The sequence below is a fragment of the Marmota flaviventris genome, chromosome 9, assembly GCF_047511675.1.
Source record: "Marmota flaviventris isolate mMarFla1 chromosome 9, mMarFla1.hap1, whole genome shotgun sequence".
Classification (NCBI taxonomy): domain Eukaryota; kingdom Metazoa; phylum Chordata; class Mammalia; order Rodentia; family Sciuridae; genus Marmota; species Marmota flaviventris.
In genome coordinates, this window is record NC_092506.1 from 92607274 (window position 1) to 92621670 (window position 14397).

The following is a 14397-nucleotide window of genomic DNA, read 5'->3' on the forward strand; positions in this document are numbered from 1 at the left end:
TTATTATATCATTTCCAAACATTCTCCCTGTAAATTCCACTTTTGTCTATTATTACCTAAACGCAAGTCTTTCTTCCAAACATACTATTTGTTCTCTAAAACAAATAGCCCCAATGCCTTCCAAATTTTTTATAAAACATTATTTACAAGCTCTTGTTTTTGCCATCTGGAATGCCTATGATTGTCAATCCTTCTTTTTCCTAAATCCTGGTGAGTCCCTATTCCACCCAAGGTCCAACACCTTCTTGACCTTCCACCCACCGTTCAATCTATTTAGAATTAATTATATCCTTTTCTTTATTCCCATGGCATTTGGATATATTTTTAATATAAGCCTTCATTAGTTAGTGTTATAATTATTTTGTTTGTATGACTATCTTTATGAATCACCTGTGACCACTCTGAGTGCTATGTCCAAAGCACCCAAAAGAGTACCTATTTTAATGTTAGGTACTCAAAAATGTGTGTTAAAATGAAACAGTAGATGTTCACAATCTGATATTAATCTAGTAATTAATAAGATGAATAATTCCTACAATTCTCTTGACTTAGGCTTGGGGTATTTCATTCATTCATATTTCCTACTTGATCCTCACAAATAAATAATTATAAGACAAGATTTATAAGGTAGTAAATATCATAGGATGATTATAATTTGGGGAAATGCAAAGATTAGGCTGAAAGGTGAATAGTCTTGAAAACGACACAGGTCACCATCGACAAAGTGACCACATTTTGTGCAGTGTGTAGAAGAGAGGTCAGAGAGATAAGCCAAGAAAGAAGTCCCTCAACACAACAATGAGCACAAGCCAGGACCAGTAAGACTAGAATAGAAAGGACAAACAGGGAACAAAAGAGGGGAAGAAGAATTAGCATTTGGTCATGTTAAAATATAGGTTAGAGAAGAAAACAACTGGCAGGGTGGTGTGGGGATTCCAAGGTCCCTATCCTGGGTAATCAAAATACCATTTCCATCAAAAAAATTCAAATTCATAATTGGAGAAGAGGAAGCTTACAGATGTAGATTTATGCCCTATATATTGAGTTGACTTTTTTTAAAGGCCTTCAGAAGTGGTATATATCCTCAGAATACCACAGTCTCACTAAGCTCTTTGGTCTTAGACTCCAGGCATTTCATTCATTTATATTTCCTGTCTGACCCCTGTAGGCATTTGATTTTATGATTTCTAGTAACTGTGACTTAAAATAAGTCATGAGTGGAGAAGGAACTAGGTTAGAACAAAATAAAATGTATCTTTTTTAGGATTGTATTCCTTGAGTAAAAATAAAATGTCACTTTGAAGTCCCACACATAAAACAGAATTCATTGAACTGGAGGACTGGAGCCCTCATTCTCAGGATCACCAGCCCCATCCTTATTAGCACTTAACACAATGTATAAGTTTTAAGGATCAAACCACATTCTGAAGACTCTGAGGTAAATGATAAATTGAAATATCTCTGTGTGTGTGTGTGTGTGTGTGTGTGTGTTCATCCCTTCTGAGGTACCAACACATCTAAGTGATAACGCTCATCAAGCAACTGGGAAGAGAGAATTGGAAATTTAAGATCTGAATAAAGAGGCATTTATAAGAAAATGATATTTGAAGCCAAGGTAATAGATGAGATGGGTGAGAAAATGAGTGGACAGGAAGATAGAAAAATACAGACAAAGAACAGGCCTTTTGGGAATGCCAACATTTATAATATGGGTGAAAAGGGAAAAATTAACCCAGTCAACAAATGAATAATCCAACAAGAGCAGGAAAATCTGAGTAGTACAGAATATTGGAAATCAAGAAAGCAGCTGCAGGAAGAGAAGGATGATGCAGAACGTCAGAAAGAAACAGGAAGGAAGATACAGTGAGGCATGATAACTCAATAGACCACTGAGAGACTAATAATGTGGCCTTTCAAGGAGCTACCTGGGAATTATGGTGAAGACAGAAGGCAGAATTCAAATGGGATAAGGAGTGAACTAGGCAGGGGGTTTAGTCTCAGTAGAAGTTTGAAGGTCACAGAAAAGATATAAATAGGGTGACCATATAAGGGCCTAACCAGGAACATGGAGAAGTTGCTAAAAAAATGCTGTTAGGTGAAAGTCAAAATCATTTTTATAGTAAATGGATGCTTATATTCTTTTAGTTCAACACAACAGGAAACTGAAGACACCTCACATTCCCACACATGGTTCCCAAATTGGTATAGGGACAGTTGGGACTGAGCAGGACTAGTGAGGTCTCAGATAAGACCCTAAGAAGGTCTTTTTCCCTTATAGTCCAACAGAGTTTATACATCAATAGGGAAAATTAGTTTGTTTTGTCTATGGGGAGACAGAGGAAAAAGAAACACTCCAAAATGATGAAAAAATGTGGAGTACCTGAGTCTGATATATATTCTGCCTAGGTATGCCAACATCTACTGTGAACATTTGGCTCTACTAACAATTGTGAGGTCACAGTCAGGACTTCGACTCCTGTAAAACAATACCTATTTCTTCATTTGAACTGTGGGTGTATCATATCCAGAACCAGAGGTCTTATAAATGCCCATCATTGAACATAAATAAAATCAGGAGTAGGATACATGTTAGACCAAATTAGCCTACCATGATGTTGAAGAGCAGGTAGGTCAAAGAATACACTTTTTTTTCCTTTGCAAAAGACAATTCAGGTGCTTCTCAACTTTCAGTTTGGTTATGGCCCAATAAACTCATCATAAGATAAGGATATCATCAATTAGAAATTCTTTTAATACCTCTAACAGACTAGACATCATAGCTTAGCAATATAATATACTATAGGATACCCTTGTAGTTGTGTGGCTGACAAAGAGCTGGGGTTTACTGCTGTTGCCCTGTATCCTACTGTAAGGGTCCGGCAAACGTCGGAGGAAGAGACCACCAAGAGACCGGCTCATGCAACAGCAAAAGGGGGTTTATTGTTGAGGATCCAGCGCGCTGGGGCTCCGTGCTCACTCAAGAAGGGAGAGCGGCCCAGAGCCCCGAGCAGGGGTTGAGCAGTGCTTAAGTACACTTTTTGGGGAGGGCGGGGGCTTTGCATACATCAGAGCAAATCATCATGAGGCGCGGGAAAATCAAACAACAATTCTTAAACATGATTAGTACATTCATTGGCTGGAACAGGTCGGGCGGGAGTGATAGGTCAATCCTAAGAAGGGGGGTACATTCAAACTGATTGGTTTGGGCCCTGAATGCCTACGTGCCAAGCTGCACAGGGTCCTAGGTTATTTATCTACTGGACAGTCCTGGGAATTGTTTTAACAGCTACAGGAATTTCAGGTTTTGGGTGTAGCATAGGAACTTAACAATACCTGGTCCTTTACATTTTAACTCAGGCTTTGCAGCTTAGAAACTTTACAATACCCGGTCTTTTACACTTTAACTTCAATTTCTTTTACTCTTACACTACCACATATTGATAATCTAGGAAAAGATTAAAATCCAAGATTTAAAGTACAGTTGCTACTAATAACATATTGCTTTCACACCATTACAAAGTTGAAAAGTCACAAGTTGAACTATTATAAATTGGGGACTGTCTGTGCCTCTTATTGAAGCTAAGGCCAAAACGAGAAAAAATGAAATATACCTTATGCATTTCAGAATCTTGGAAATGTAGTAATAGAAAATATAATGCCAATATTTTGATGATGAAAATGATAACAACTATCATTGATGGATCCCTTACTACATTCTGGATCTTCGTATATCCCTGTCTCATTTAATTCAAATAGAAATCAAATAAAGTCAGTATTTCTAAGTTTATAGAGGAGGTAAGATTCAAGGGTTAATTAACTGCCCAAAGTCACATACTTAATAAGTGACAGAGCAGAATCAGAACACAAATTTCTCTTTTATGTATGTGTCAGTGGCTCCCCACCAGTCTGCACTGTCTGACAGAAATGTCAGATACAAACTTCCACTTGCCATGTTGACTGAAGCAGCTCCACTTTGCTCTTTGAAAGTTAGTCACCAAGTTTTATTTGGCAGTTTTCTGTCTCTGCAATACTGTCTGCATCACTGGGCTCTGAATACACTTTTATGTGTCCTAGAAAGGTAGATTGTGTGATTGAAATGAAGACACAAAACTATTTCAGTCTTGGAGCAGTACCAGGTAAGAAAGCAAATACGATTGGTGATCCCTGTCACCCTGGGGAGGTTCCAGAGCAACAGAGTGATCTCATCCAAATGAGGACACTTGGAAGCCAAGACTATTCACATAAGAATGGGATGCATAATGGGATTTTTCCAAATGAGAGTCAGCTGAACTCTGCTTCTTCACAAAAGCTGTTTTTTTCCTACCAAAGCCTGGAGAGGGGGGGGAAGATAAGTTTTCAGTCCTGCCTTCTGCTGGCTAGTGTCAGGCATGCTGAGAGAACTGCATTCAGCACAGTGTGTGTGGCACAGAGGATTAGTATGGACAGTATGGGTGGGTGGATAGGATTTAAGTCTTGCTGCCAAGTCTTACTAATAAGTTTCTTCCATGCTGGGCTACTGTAGACCCCAAGGTTTATCATTTCAATTTGAAAATCTGCACAAATCACACTAAGTTTCCTGTCCAAATATGTTTGGCTCTTCTTGCCAAAATGTATCCCATACAGCATATCGATACTTAAGCGAAAAAAAAAAATACCACATCCCTCTCATTCCTGAATAAGCTTCAAGAGATTCAAGATAACCCAGTCTTTTCCTCAGTGTCTTAAGAATGGTGAGTGGCTTATTGGACTTCACTGTACTGTGAAGCTGAGAGCATGCTGTTCAGGATGGGTGACGTGAGGAGCAAAGTGCTTGTCAAAATTCAGATCAAGTATGGACATATTTCTTTGATCCACAGAATAGCTACTGGATTCTCAAGCATCTAGTCAGGTGAAGGAGATGGGGAGAGATGGAACAGGTGAGAAATGAACCAGGCTAGTCATGTCATAATAGCTGTAACCTAATTTGGTCTATCATCTATAAAATAAAGGATGCCTGTGACATTTTCCAATATCACTATTCCATGAGTCATAAACAGCCTGCAGAAGGGCCATGTCCTTCAAATATACTGTTAACTCTTTAGAATAATCAGAAACTTTTACTACAAAACTAGAGCAAGATGGGGCTCTATCAACCTCCCTTCTTATCATTGTAATAAACTAGATGATCTTTGATGTGAAGATAAGTAAATATCCATAAGTCTGTACTTACATAAATAAATGACTAAGTGAATAAATAGAAACAAGCCTCCCATAAGAAATATTCCAAATTATTTATGGAGACACTCTACCGAGAACTCCTCACTTCTAAATCATGGGCAGAACTGTGACCACTCCTAAATCATAGGCAGTATTGTTGACTAAAGTCAACATAGATGGCAATAAATTATGTTGATAGTATGTGATATTGGTATGATGTGATGAAAATGGCACTTTACTTCAATTATCTTCCTCCAAAATATCAGACACATCCCAACAGAAGCACATCCTACAACATACTGAGCAACACTTCTCAAAATGCCAAGGACATTATAATCGAGGAAGTCTGTGTCATGGAAGGAATGTCTGTGTGCCCTGAAAATTCTCCCCCATGGTGCTGGTATTAGGAGGTGTGGCCTCTGAGGGGAATTAAGTAGAGCCCTTGTAAATGGGTTTAGTGTCCTTGTAAAGGAGGCCTGAAGCCTCAAAGAGGATCCTCATGCCTCCCATCAGGTGAAGACAGAATAAGGTGCTATGAGGAATGAGGTCCTTAAGAGACACTGAGCCTCAATAGTATTCAGAATAATGAGAAATAAATTTCTATTGTTTATAAGTTACACAGTATTATAGTTTGGATCTGAAATATCCCCCAACAGGCAATGTATTAAAGGCTTGGTCTCCAGCCCATCAAGTTATTGGGAGGTATTGGAGCCTTTATAAGATGGGGCCAAATTGGAGATCTCAGGTCATTGGAATGTGCTCTGGAGAACTATGGAATCTTTTCTATTCCTCTCTTTCACATCTAACTATAAAGTAAGAAGCTTTCTCTGTCAGACACTCTATATTATCATGTGCTGCCTCACCACAGGCCCAAAAGCAAGAGGGCTGACAGACCATGGATTAAAACTGCTAACCTGTGAGCCAAATCTAAACCTTTCCTCCTTTTAAGTTTTGTTACAGGTGTTTTGTTACAGTAATAGAAGGCTGACTAACATACCCCCTTATAGTATTTTGTTATATTCCAATAAGGTGGCTTGGAATAAGATAGTCTGAGAAATTATCACTGTAGTAAGAGTATGACATGATATGACAACTGGAGATTATGTGGAATATTGAATGGAATTCTGAATCAGAATAAAAGATAGGTGGAATAGTGCTTAGCCATAAAGAAAAATGAAATTATGGCATTTGCTGGTAAATGGATGGAACTGGAGTTTATCATGCTAAATAAAATAAGCCAAACCCCCCAAAATCAAAGGCCAAATGGTCTTTCTGATATGTAGATGCTAACTCACAATATGAAAGGTGGTGGGAAGAATAGAAATACTTTGGATTAGACAAGGGGGAATGAAGGGAAGGGAGGGGGAATGGGAATAGGAAAGATAGTAGAGTGAATCAGACATTACTTTCCTATGTGCATATATGATTACTTGACTAATGTAATTCTACATCATATACAACCAGAAGAATGAGAAGTTATACTCCATATATGTACAATATGCCAAAATACATTCTATTGTCATGTGCCGCAGTCTGGCTAGGCACAATTCAGGAGCCACTTGTCAAAAGAAACGAACTTTATTTTTAGAACCACACACGCCAAACAAAACCGCTCCTCAGGAAAAACCCTCAGAGCCCAACTGCCACCACCGGCTTCCCACAAGCCTCTCTCTCAACCACAAGCCTCTCCACCTCCCACCACTCTCCTGCTCTTGAGGCCGATTGGCTGGGTCACATGGGCGGAGCCAAAAAAGTCCCCCAATGAGCAGCTCCGTGGTCTGAAAGGGCAGGGAAACAGCCCAATGAGCATCACCACAGAGGAGCCAATCAGCTAGATGTTGCTGGGGCGCTGTGAGCCAGTCATCAGCTGGCAGTCTGAAAGTTTGCTGGGGCCCCTTCGGCTGTGGCTCTCAACAGTCATGTTTAACTAATAAGAACAAATTTTTAAATAAGAAAAAGAAAAAAGTAGATGGAAACTGAGGAAATCTGGATAAAATATAGACACTAGTTAGTAACAGCAAAGCTATTATTAATAACATATTGATATTTTTATAACAGTTGGAACAACTGTATCATAACCATGTAAATAATAGGGATATTGGGTAGGGGGTGTATGGGAACTCTATGTTATGTTCATAATTTTTTCATAAATGAAATCTAAAATTGTTCTAAAAAATAAAAACTATTTTAAAAATGAGTGAATAACAAAAAAACCCTACTTTTTTAAGATTCAAAGGAAGATATTTGTAATAAAATTTAAAAATCAGTTGTGAATCCCATTACTGGTTCTATGTTAAGGCCATGCCTCTCTCCAGGCCTCCATTTTCATGTTTGTAGAAGGCAGTGTGGCGTCATGGATAAGAAGCATAGGCTTTGGGGTCAGACAGTCCTGAGTTTGCATTCCAGCGCTGCATTTTATAAGCTACATGAACTTGAACCTTAGTTTCATCATCTAAGAATAACAATGCCTACCCCTAGAGAGCTGATGTGAGGATTAAATATGATAGTATGTTTGGAAGCATTTAGATAAACAGAAAGTGAGGGATTAGTCACTGGGAGGCAGAAGGAGCCTCTGCAAGGAGACACTATGAGCACTTGTATGAATGGACAAAGCTGTGTCAGACATTGTCAGCAGGATGATTTGTTCTCAAAGCTGAGTAGCAAGGAAGGCAGAGACAACAAGGATAAAACTACACTTCATGCACAGCTTGGAAGAAGAGGACTTGCATTTCCTTTAGGCTTAGATCTGATAACCTCCCCTCCCAAGGACTAGTAAATCAGGAGATGAAATAGAGCTGTTTATCTGGACCTACAGATGAAGAGGAACAGTCCAGCAGCACTGTCTTGAACAATTTACAAAGAAATCAACAGACAGTATTATTTATTTGAGCTGCCTAATGGGGCACATTTTGTCAGTGGATGTTGGAGTCTTCATTCCTTTCAGAAGACTGATTGCTATACCTTCCTCTTTAGGACCCCTCACCTCATGTTTAAAATATAGCTCTAAAAGAGAATGAAATGTTTTCCAGGGTACATGGGGGTTGAGGCTTTGGCAGTAAGTTTCCTCCTGTAGCTTCAGCACTGGCCCAAGAATGCACTGCAAGCTGGCCTTGGTCATGCCCTCTTGTTCCACTCCATGAAGTCAAACTTCTGGGAGCACCAGGTCAATGCTGTCCTGAATTCCCCCTGTCAAAATGCAAAATTCAGGCTGACACCCACACTTGAGTCCTTTGAGGCTTACCTAACTCCATGTAAGAAAACTATCTTCATTCTTTTCAGCATTATGTGACTGTAAAAGGCACATTTTGAATCATTTCCAGGAGCATTAGCTTGGCACAATGGAATCCTCAACCTTTATCAGTCATTGTCTAACATCACATTAGGGTAAGGGGAAAACCAAGACACCTCACATATCAAAAAATGGCAAGAACAGAGGACAGTGCTGGAGTCAGAGAAGCAGGAGTTAAATCCCTCATTCTGCTACTCACTAGTTGAATAGACCTTCACCTTCACGGAGATGGCTTAACCTCTCTGAGCCTCAGTTTCCAGAAGGGAAATATGTTGTTTGCAAAGCTCAAGTTCTATGATAAAGGCAAGGTGCTTAGAGCTACCCTCAGTAACATACTCAGCACGCAATAAAAATAAGTGTATTACAATAGAGGTTTCCAGTGAAACAGAGGTGGCCCCGGAGGTCTTGGGGAATTTGTTTAATGCAGTAGACAAAACAAGGTACAGAAATGGAACCCAACTAATTTGAAATTAGTTGGTTGAGAAAAAAAAATTCACTTTCAATGAGATTGTGAATCATTCCAGTTGGTTGCTTGGACTTGTTCCAAGCTTAGTCATTGTAGTTTTAATTTACAAAATGAGATGTGGGCTGCTTCTGAGAACAAAGGGAGTAACATGAGGGCAGTCTGGCCAATCCCCACCACTCCTCACCCACAACCCACTCGCACAACACCAACCAGCAGCCCCTACACCTTCCTGAAGCCTCTCACAGTCACCCCACTGGACACAGGGTCTCTGCATAGGTGTTGCTATGAGGGGGGTCCATAGGGCCAGAGAGGATTGCATCTGTCCCTGCCACAAGTAACATGAGTACCAGCCAGGTACATCCCAAGGAAGGCAGAGACAACAAGGATAAAGCACATCCCATCCTGTGTACTCTCCCTGCACTTCTCCTACCTAGTTCACGATAGGAGTGAGGGACAAAGGGTTCAGGACTGACTGATAACAACTTCAATCCCCTGAGGCTCACTTGTTCCTTTTTTAAGAATTTTGTTCTGCTTACCAGATGCTTCTGTTCATAAAAAGCTGGGGAACATTAGCACCATATGTCTTCTGGTTATCTGATGTCTAATGAAAAATGTAGTTAAAGGATTCATCAAATCCTAATAGACAGGCTAGGAGGGAATTGGCCTCAACTAAAAACTGGAATGTGCTGGAAATACATTAAGCTTTCCTTCCTCTCCCTGAGTGAAGGTGTGGCCTGTAGCTCCAGGTCTTCCCAGCTATTCCCTCCCCCTCTTCAATTTGCCTGAGGTAGAACTGGGCATCTGGTACCTAATGAGTAGGTATTAATCAAATGTAAGGGAACAAGAAGTATAAGGGAACAAGAAGTATAAGGGAAAAGTTGTCTTGAGTCATACAAAATACTTAAATTAGCTAGCTATTTACAGATAATGAAACTATAACCCTGGATTTAAAATCAATAATTAAAAATCTCAAGGGCTTATTGTAGGTAAAGAATGCTTGATACTCTCCCAGCACCTCAGCCATATCTTTGGCAACTCTTGTTGGATTGTAGCTAATTGGTCTCTTGTCTGATTGTTTTCCTATAAAGACTGGACAATTCTTAGGGAAGGGACCGAACCACTGTACATATCCCCAGCACCAAGTACAGTGTGTGGCACATGGTGGCAGGTAGCACTGGAGTAGAGAAAGAGCAGAGACAGGATGGGGTGGCTGTTGGAATCATCAGAGTTAGGCCATTTTTGTAAATTCAAGACAAGTGAATGTGGATAAAGTAGACATTGAACCGGACTACCTTACAGAGAGTAGAGTAGTAGGTGTTACAAGAATGACAAAACTAGGGACCTAGTAAAGTATTCTGTTCTGTAGCTGAACATAATAGTACCCTGTCCTGTCTTGCCTACAATACCCACTATACGTCACACTCCAGACTGGGCAGCAAAGCCAAAAATAATATTTCTAGAACTCCACTGTGAAAATGTATCTAGAGATTTCTAGCCTTTTAGCATCTTGCATTCTACATTTTGCTCAGCACCAGCCACAAGATAACCCTCTTTATATGCAGAAAACATCAAGCAATCTCAGGCCCTGGGCATTGCCCTGTCCCAACATACTATCTTAATGCAATAGGAAGAAGAGGTCTATCCTGCTTTCACTAGATCCCAATATCACACACAATCTCACCTCTTCTTTTTCCAATTCCCAGCAGCTGTTAACCTGACAGCCCCGCCATGGTGTTTTATAAATTCAGCACTCAGCACAGACACGATGATTGGGGAAAGGGAGCATACACAGCAGAGATCTGGGCTGAGTTAAATGCCTTTCCACTGCTTCTGAAAGTGTGACATCTCATCTGATGTGAGCTAACTCCAGCTGCACACAGTCCCCTGGTATGAGGAGCATGTCTTTGCTTCTCAGCCAGCCTATTACCTCTGAGTCCCTGCAGTCAGGCTTCCTTGTGCCTGACTTGTTCCTGCCTCAGCAGGGAAACTCACTATTCCCTATGACCATGCAAATGGTGTATCTGGAAACCTGTGTCCTTCCTTTGGCAGCTGTGTTTTCTAAGAGCAAATGCAGGGGTCATAGGTTTGTTTGTTTGCTCTTATTTTTAAATAATTTGCAGGAGAGCATGCAAAAATATTTTAAATGATATACTATCCAATTAAGCCTCACCTAGCCTAGTTGCTGAGGCAATTACAGGTTAGCTATAAAGAAGTCCAGGTGGACCTCGCTGAAAATTTCTCTTAATCAGAAGATGATGAGGTGGAGGAAACCAAGGACCATGTCATGTTTGTTGAGAGCTGTCCTGAATGAAAAGATGATGTTTATTAAGGATTTTAATATCCCACACTTGGGATGTTGTGAAAATTTTAAGAATGTTTTCTTTTTCCTAAAACCAAAATACTTACAGAAATTTCAATTCTATGCACCATATTATTCTAGAAAATGTTTCTTTTTTTTTTTAACTTTCAGCTTCTATTTTTGTAATGTGCTCCTAAGCAGGAAAATAACATTTATTACTTTTCCACTTTTAGCCTGTTTCATGTGGCTGGCTGTGAATTCTTCCCTTCTGGGGGATCCTTGTGGGGTTAAGGTGATGAGGGGCTGTTTACCTCAGTGTCCTGATGTTCTTCCTCTGAAAGGTCAGAGGAGGCACAGGATGTTGGCAGACCCTTTTGGGAAGACAGGGAAGTTGTCATGGTCGGGTCCCTTTTGGTAAGGGAGAGAAGATGCTTAGAATCATAGCAGTTTTTCCCTGATTGATGAATAGATTTTGGATATTCAGAGACAGTTTTCTCTATGTAGACAACAAAGAAGCAATACCACTTTTCACATTTAGGGAAATGGAACTTAGCCCTTCAGAATTAAAAACAAGTACGAAACCCTTGGATGAACAGTGTCAGAGTAGAGTGAATAAAGAGAATTCATCTATGTGACAAACTGACAGGGAATTGAATTTCAAGAATAATGGCAGTTAGCCATAAGTAAAAGACTCGTTTAGGGCAGTGAATCCTCTTCCCTCATTATCCCATCTCTTCTTTTTTTCCCATTCTCTCTCCCCTTCCATTATTAACCCTTCATTTAAGGTAACTGGAAGACCATGCAGAAGGCAAAGATTGAGCTTTCTTCTGAGACATTTAAAAAATAGTTTTAATTGGTGGAGACAGGAGGATCACAAGTTCAAGGCCAATCTGAGCCACATAGCAAGAGCCCAACTCAACAAACAAACCAGCAAATAAAATTGATTTAAAATGAAAAAAGAAAACCTACATCTGTCGCTTTTGAAATGTATGGAGTAGGAGCAAGAGTTGATTCCTGAGAACAAATTTAAAATGACCATGAGATTATCAAATCACCTTTTTTTGAGTGTTGTCTCACATTCTCTTTCTCCCCTGGCCACTCTACAGGAAGAGGTCTACTAGTGAAAAGGACCACATGGATCCATGGCTGTACAGGTCTACCTCCCCAAGAAGACTCTTCCCCCAACATCTACTTCTGGGTTGTGCCCCTGGAATCTTCTTCAACACCCTCCAGTGCCCACTTCATTACTGTTCACCACCTGGATCTCCAGGGCCACAAACCTAATACAAGGCTTGGCCTATTTTCCTGGCATCTACTCTCCTTTGAATGAATAACTCCACCATCAAGCCTCCCACACATGACTCTCAATATCAGGTAGAGAGACTCCACTGATTGGGTCTTCCAAACCACAATCACACGTGAGAACTGTTCTCATTCTAGAAGTTAATTTTCAGCAGGCAATTCTTTAAGAATTATTTAAGAATGTCTCCACAAAAGTGCTTCATGAAGAGAGTCAGAGTCAGCTTTGATCCTTCAAGTCAATGTGAAGTGCCCAATGAGTGCTCTGTGTAGTGGTCCAAGGAGTGAACATTAAACCAAGTGAAAGGGATCTTGGCAAGATACATGCACACACATATCTGCACTTCTGTGCTTATTGCAGCACTATTGCGATTTAATATGAGTTTTCCCCCAAAAGCCCGTGTGTGAGACAATGCAAGAAAGTTCAAAGGTGAAATGAATAGGTTATGAGAGCTTTAACCTAGTCAGTGCATTAATCCACTGATAGGGATTAATGGGATGGTAACTATAGGCAGGTAGGATGTAGCCGGAGGATGTGGGTCATTAAAGGTGTACCTTTGGGGGGGTTATATTTTTCCTTCATTGAGTGAAATGCTCTCTCTGCTTCCTGGTGCCATGTCCTGAGCTGCTTTCCTCCACCACACCCTTCTGCCATGATGTTCTGTCTCACCTTAGGGCTGAGATCTCTGAAAATGTGTCAAATAAACTTTTCCTCCTCTAAAATTATTTTTGAAATTAGCCAGACACAGAGAGAAAAATACTGTATATCACTTATATGCAGAAATAAACAAACAAAACAAATATACAGAGATAGAGAACAAAGATGGGGGGTGGTGGTAAGAATGGGGAGATGTAGGTCAGAGTTGCATACATGAAGGATGAACAAGTCTGAGATCTCTCATACAATATGAATATTACAGGTAATAAAATGGTACTACCTGTGGGATTCATGCGGCAATTTTTAGCTGCTCTTGTCACAAAAGCAAAATAAAATGGACAACTGTATAGATGATAGATATATTAATTTTCTCTACTGTAGTATCCAGTAGATTATATGTATCCAGAAGATTATGTTTTATATTAAGTGTATAAAATAAAATTTACTTAGAGTTATATACATGCAAAATAAAATGCTATTTTTAAATTACACATTTCCACGTTGCTCACCTATGCTATGATGCTTCAGTACAGGACCTCTCTCCTTCCAGAGGCCAAAGTGCCCAGATACTTATCTTATAATTGCCAAGAGTCCAGAATAGCCAGGAATAACCACCAGAAACTGCCCAATTAAACAGAAGAGAATTTCAGCATAATGAGGGATGTGGTATCTGTACAATTTTAAGAGTAGGCAATATCCTCTCTTTCTAGAAAGCAAAGAAGAAGGTTATTTTCTAACTCCAGGGTCATAAAATGGGTCAGACTCACCAATGGCTGTCACTTCCTTAGTCTGGCTTGACCATAGGGTCTTACAGTTGAGCCACTCTCCTGTAGTTTTTGTACATGTAAAATATCTGGGAAAAAAATTCTTACTTTGTACGTATAACACTAAGAAAAAAAAATGCTTACTTTAAAGGATGATCATGTGGATTGTTTAAGATTGCTACGGCTTCGTTTATGTTTGGGGGATGTGTCCTAAAATAAAGTATCAGACCTGAAAAGGACCTGAAAATGCATTCTTTTTAAAAATTTTTATTAATATTTGGGGGGGGGTGGGTACTAGGGATTGAACCTAGAGGCACTCTTCCCTTGAGCTGTATCCTAACCCTTTTTTATTTTTATTTTGTGACAGGATCTTGCTAATTTGCTTAGGCTGGCCTAGAACTTGCAATCCTTCTGCCTCAGCCTCCC